Consider the following 7,066-nt stretch of genomic DNA (forward strand, 5'->3'; position numbering starts at 1 on the left):
GAAATCTAAACTCAAGGGCACATTAAGTTTAATGTGACAGAATTGGATAGAGTACCTCGATTATCCGGAATACAAAAACGCTTCAATTATCCGAAATACAAACATACCCCAATTATCCGGAAAAAAAACCTTCGTTGTTTCCTTAACAGAAACAGTATTTCCTGATGGGTAACGAAGCTTAAAATGAACCAGAACACAAGTTGCATTTACCCCTTCATTAAAACCCTAAAAAATCCTCCTGTGTTCTAGACCAAATGTCTCTAGATTACTCTTGAGAAAAAGAACAAACGAAAACAAAGGCCTTGCAGAGTCATAAACATCCAAGTTGAGTGTGATATCCTAAGCTAAAGAAATTATATTCCAGGTTCCAGACCTTTTTCCAGTTTTCAGACTGGAGTCTTTGGAGGTTTCTGAGATCGGTTCTTTATAATATTACCCCATCATCGCGTTCCTCGAGTATTAATTACGGAAGCTATAACAGCGGTTCAGAAAACGAAGCTCTTTTATTTTCATAAATTTTCTGCTTTGAATCGATTTTCGGGAGAGCACCTCATACGTCTCGAACTGTCCACCTAACCGCACAACAACTTCTCGCTGCTGGGAGAAAGGGCGCTGGTGACTGGTATAAGACATGTACATGCGCTACCGGGGTCTAAGCGATGTCAGGCAGGGCAGCCGATCGAGACTACGGTCTACCCCAAAGCCAAATCAAAGTCCCTCAAAAGAAGGCATTGTGCTTACCCCATGCAAAAATGGGAAAAAAGCACGTCAAAGAAGAAGAAGAAGAAGAAGAAGAAGAAGAAGAAGAAGAAGATGAGAGGAGCAATAGAGCCAGGGAATATCGTAAGCATTCGGAAAATACGATCTCTCTCCCCTTCCCTCGCTCCATTTCTTACGTCTAATTTGGAAGTAAGTTAGATAGAATTGGATTATACTGGGTTATTCACTTGCTTTTATTTCCGCAACTTCACGCTTGCAGTTGGTTTTGTAGGTCAAGGAGTGACATTGATCACTGGTCTGTAATCAGGTTTTCTTGTAACGTCTGCATGACTAAAAATTATACGTCAAATCATGGACTTACATGTTTAGAGGTTAAAGAATAAATTGGATAATACAGTAACCTTACGGCTCAAAGAATTATGAAAAGACACTAACCGTATCAAAGTAAATAAGAACATTGGGTTCGTACAAGGGATTCAAGTAGGTAGCATAGGTCAAATACTCATATTTATTAATAATAGTCACTCGAAATCTTTAGTATAAACAAATAACGTAACCAAAATGCAATACAGACACGGCAAAAGATAATTTAAATTCTTTATATTCCTATTTCCAAGAAAAAACAGGTTTCCAGATCGTGGTAAAATATATTCTTTAAATTTTTTAAATAATTGTTTCTGGCAGACCTATGCTATGGGCTGGAAATTATTTCAAAATAATGCAAACATTAACCCATCCAGTTAGGTAGCGTTTATTACATGCTTATGCTGATAGTTTTAAGGATCACTTTATATGTACTGCAAAGATTGTATTAATGCCATGCCAATGTATCTTTCATGTTCCTGACGCGGCCGTGATGTGATTGACATTTTTCTTATTATCTAAACAGCCAAAGGAATTAAAAGTGAAAATTACAGATAACTGTTGCTGTGCATTAGATTGCCAAATCAGGTCAGTAACCTCTCATCCACTCTGTGTACGAGGAATCCAAGGAAATTAGGCTTTGAAATTACAAATACCTAAGGCTAAGAGTGAAAATTTGTGCCATTATGGTGTCTGGGTTTCATGGAGAATCGAGAGATAGAAAAACATTTACAGGTCAATCTCTATTCTCCCTGTGCTCTCCAAAGTTGCTGAAAAAAATTATTTTTAAGCCATTATATAAGTACGTGGAATCTACAGGATTTTTAGTTGATAGTCAATGCAGGTAGTAGTTAGGTACCTGTGATGCTCTTTTAGATTTGACAAGCCATTTGAAAAGGAACATTGATAAGGGTTTTGAGTGCAGAGTAATTCAAATAGATTTTAGTGCTGCTTTCGATTTAGTAAATCACAAGGCACTTATTTATAAACTTCAGAATCTTGGAGTGGGTGGACACATTTTAGGATTACTTCAAGGTTTCCTTACAGGCAGGCAGCAGCGAGTTGCTGTGGACGGGATCTTTAGTGAACCAAGAACTGGTGTGTCTGGAGTTCCACATGGCAGTGTTCTTGGTCCACTGTTATTTTTAGGGTATACAAGTGTTATGGCCGTTGGCCTGGAAAACAAGACTGTTCAGTATACCGATGACGCAGCCCTTGTGGGTGTAGTAAAGTCTCCACTTATGAGAAATGAAGCTGCACTCAGCCTCAGTCGGGACGTGGACAGGATCAGGGAATGGTGTAGTCGGTAGGGTATGAGGCTAAACTCCTGTAAAACGAAAACACTATTGATTAGCAGATCTCGTACAGATTTCCCACCCCATCCTTCCCTTCAGGTGGATGGAACTTTGCTGAATGAGTCTGAATTATTCTAGGTGTAACTTTTGAATCACATCTAATTTTTGAGAAGCATCTACTGTAAGTTTAAGCAAATGCCGCACGTATGTTAGGTATTGTTCGTAAGGCCTCTTATACTTATAACATTAATAAAATCAGTGCAACCTGTTTTAGGTCATGTATACTTCCTTTACTGGAATACTGTTCTCCAGTGTGGATGTCTGCTTCTGCCAGAAATTTATCTCTTTTAGACAGAGTTGTTTCGTGGTGGTAGGTTTCTGTTTCCTGATAGTAGTAGTTATGACTTGGACCATCGATGGTTGGTCTCTTGTTTGTCACTTTTTCATAAGTTGTATTTCAACAGAGATCTTTCACATTCACAACTGATCCCTGATCCCCTTAATCCTCCGAGAGCAATCAGATTCGATGAACAGCAGCACCAATATGCAGTGAGTGTGCCTCGCTGTCGAACTTGTCGGTTCCAGAGTTCCTTTTTTTCCTCGCACCGTTGGACAGTGGAACAGCCTCCCAGAGGAGGTCGTGCAGTTGGAACTTTAGAAGTTCAAGCGAAGATGCAATGCATTGCTACCCTAATACTATTCTTCTTTAATTTTAATACATTTTTATCTAATCTATTAATTTATTTTTTTCTTTTTTAATAAGTGGTATCTCTTCTTTCTGTATTTCCCTTTACTTCTTGCTTCTTCCTAATGAACACCATATTCTTTGGGGGCTTGAATTTCAAGTCAATGGCCCCTGTGGGCTTGTTCCATATGAGCAGGTTTCATCTACTGAATAATAATAGTATATTGTAAAACATTTTTACAGTAAATATTTAATTTTATGGGAAATATATTCTATAAGTATCAAAGCGAAACGATATGTCTTGTTTTATTTCTTCCTTAAGACACTTTGTATTTAAACATGGCAAGCTACATGCTTAAATACATACGTAAGTGATTGAATAACGTATCCTTTGCGATTAAAACCAGAATGAAATACACTCTACTTACATACATACATACATACATACATACATACATACATACATACATACATACATACATACATACATACATACGTAAGTGATTGGATAACCTATCCATTAAGATTAAAACCAGAACGAAATATACTCTAATACATACATACAAAAGTAAGTACATGCATAACTGACTGCATAAACCACGAAAGCAGATTTGATTCAGAATTAAACATACTCTCCGTGATTCTGGAGCGGAATCTGAAATGAACCGCTAATTATGGAAATGATTCTTGGAACCACGAAATTTAATCATTTCTCCGAAGTAAGCAAAGGCGAACTTCCCCAACGCTTACCCTGCGCATACGTTCCTGTCAAAGCCCTCTAATGTCTCCATCACAGCACTATTATGGTCGTGGGGTTTCGGGAAAGTTGCAATTCTTGGTACTTACAGAGAGGGCGGTGACTGCTTAAGTAGAGGATGGTATTTAATAAGTGTATTAATTAACGATGTTTTACTGGGTTTGTGTGATTTTATTCTTTTACTGAATGTTAAATTGTAGAGCTTACATCTCCCTCTCTCTCTCTCTCTCTCTCTCTCTCTCTCTCTCTCTCTCTCTCTCTCTCTCTCTCTCTCTCACTATTCAAAGGCGTTTGTGATATATATATATACGAGTATATATATATATATATATATATATATATATATATATATATATATATATATATATATATATATATATATATATATATATATATATATATATATATATATATATATATATATATATATATATATATATATATATATATATATATATATATATATATATATATATATATATATATATATATATATATATATATATATATAACATATATATATATATATATATATATATATATATATATATATACATAAATATATATATATATATATATAGACTCACATGCATACGACACATGGAAATATAAAAATCACAAATCTGAAATCCACAAAGCCCAAATAAGAGAGAGAGAGAGAGAGAGAGAGAGAGAGAGACTCATGTAACGTAATGAAAGACCAGCAGGCATCAATTACAGTAGTGAAGTTATAATGAACATCATCATATGTATGATGAAATTTTAATGGATCTAAACATAAGAGACAGAGAAATGTCCATAAAGAATCTCTTTCGAAATATTGATAATTATTGATGATTATCAGAAGGGGAAAATCAAAAGCAATAAGCTAATGCATTTCATTACTGCATGAACAAGAAATCAAGCACTGGAAAACGGAAAAGAGATACACACACACACACACACACACACACACACATATATATATATATATATATATATATATATATATATATATATATATATATATATATATATGTGTGTGTGTGTGTGTGTGTGTGTGTGTGTGTGTGTGTATGTAAATATCACCATATGTACAAAATATAAGATATAAAAACTGAAATTCAACTACATCACATCATTGTATCAATAAAATAGAAATGGCAATATATATATATATATATATATATATATATATATATATATATATATATATATATATATATACATATATATATATATATATATATATATATATATATATATATATATATATGTATATATATGATATTACTGCATAAATAAAATACGAATCATAGACAAAAAGATTATGGAAAATGACAGGAATAAAAATCCCCTTTATCCACTCAGTTTCCAGAGACTAGATTCCAGTCCTTTGCCATGCTTGCAAGCGGAACCTCTCACATCAGTTTCCAGGTTTCCCAATCTTCTCTCTTCTAATCTTAGCTTTTCTAATTTTATTTCTTCTAATCTTCTCGCTTCTCAACCTCCCTCTTCTCATCTTCTTTCTTCTAATCTTCTTTCTTCCAATATTCTCTCTTCTAATCCTCTGTCTTCTCTTGTCTATCTTTTAATCCTCTCTCTTCTCTCTTCTGGCTTCTAATCTTCTCTTAGTCTTTCTTTTAGTCTACTCTCTTCTATTCCTCCCTCTTCTAATCTTCCTTCTTCTAACCTTGTCTCTTCCAGTCTTCTCACTTGTCTCCTCTAATCCTCTGTCGTCTCTGGTCTGTCTTCTCCTCCTCTCTCTTCTCTCTTCTGGCTTCTAATCTTCTCTTAGTTTTCCTTTTAATCTTCTCTCTTCTACTCCTCCCTCTTCCAATCTTCTCTCTTCTCTCTTCTAATCCTCTGTCTTCTCTCGCCTATCTTCTAATCCTCTCTCTTCTCTCTTCTGGCTTCTAATCTTCTCTTAGTCTTTCTTTTAATCTTTTCTCTTCTACTCCTCCCTCTTCCAATCTTCTCTCTTCCAATCTTTTCACTTCTCTCTTCTAATCCTCTTCTAGTCCAGATGGTGTACCTGCCATTTTTTAAAGAAAGTGGTTCATTCAATCGCAAAGCTGCTCGCAGTATTATTAAGACAAAGTATAGATACAGGCAAGATTTATGATGAGCATAAATTAGTGTATATTACCCCAACTTTCAAAGGTGGATCAAGACTAGAGGCAAGTAATTATAGGCCTGTGAGTCTGACATCTCATATTATGAAAGTTTACGAAAGGGTAATGAAAAAATATATAATGAAACATTTAATGAAAAATAGTTTGTTTAATATAGGACAACATGGTTTTGTACCCGGAAGAAGTACACAAACCCAACTGTTGGTCCACCATGAAAGCATATATAAAAATATGATAAACGAAAAAGATGCAGATGTGGTTTACCTAGACTTTGCAAAAGCTTTTGACAAGGTAAACCATAATATATTAGCGAAAAAAATTAGAAAACATAACATTGTGGATAAAGTAGGAAGATGGATAAAAGAATTTTTGCAAAACAGAAAACAGTGATTGCTAACGACGAGAAATCGGATGAAGCTACGGTAATATCCAGTGTGCCACAAGGTACGGTGTTAGCTGCATTGCTGTTTGTGATTATGATTGCAGACATAGACAGTAATGTTAAGGACTCGGTAGTGAGAAGTTTCGCCGATGACACAAGAATAAGTAGAGAGATTACTTGTGATGAAGATAGGAACTCGCTACAAAGAGACCTAAACAATATATATAAATGGGCAGAGGTAAATAGGATGGTATTTAACTCTGATAAATTTGAATCAATAAACTATGGTGATAAAGAAGGAATGCTATATGCATATAAAGGATCTAATAATGAGACAATCACAAATAAGGAATCAGTTAAAGACCTTGGTTTGATGTTGAACAGGAATGTGTTATGCAATGATCAAATAGCAATACTACTGGCAAAATGCAAAGCAAAAATGGGAATGTTGTTCCGACACTTCAAAACATGAAAAGCCAAACACATGATTATGCTTTATAAAATGTACGTACGTATTCCACTTGAATATTGCCATATAATATGGTACCCACACTACCAAAAGGGTATTGCACAAATAGAGAGTGTACAAAGGTCCTTCACAGCTAGAATAGAAAAAGTTAAGGACCTTGACTACTGGGAAAGACTACAATTCTTAAATTTGTATAGCCTTGAAAGGAGAAGAGAACGCTACATGATAATCCAGGCATGGAAACAGAGAGAAGGAATTACTGAAAACAACATGGAGCTAAA

The sequence above is a fragment of the Macrobrachium rosenbergii genome, chromosome 49 (genome assembly GCF_040412425.1).
Source record: "Macrobrachium rosenbergii isolate ZJJX-2024 chromosome 49, ASM4041242v1, whole genome shotgun sequence".
Lineage (NCBI taxonomy): Eukaryota > Metazoa > Arthropoda > Malacostraca > Decapoda > Palaemonidae > Macrobrachium > Macrobrachium rosenbergii.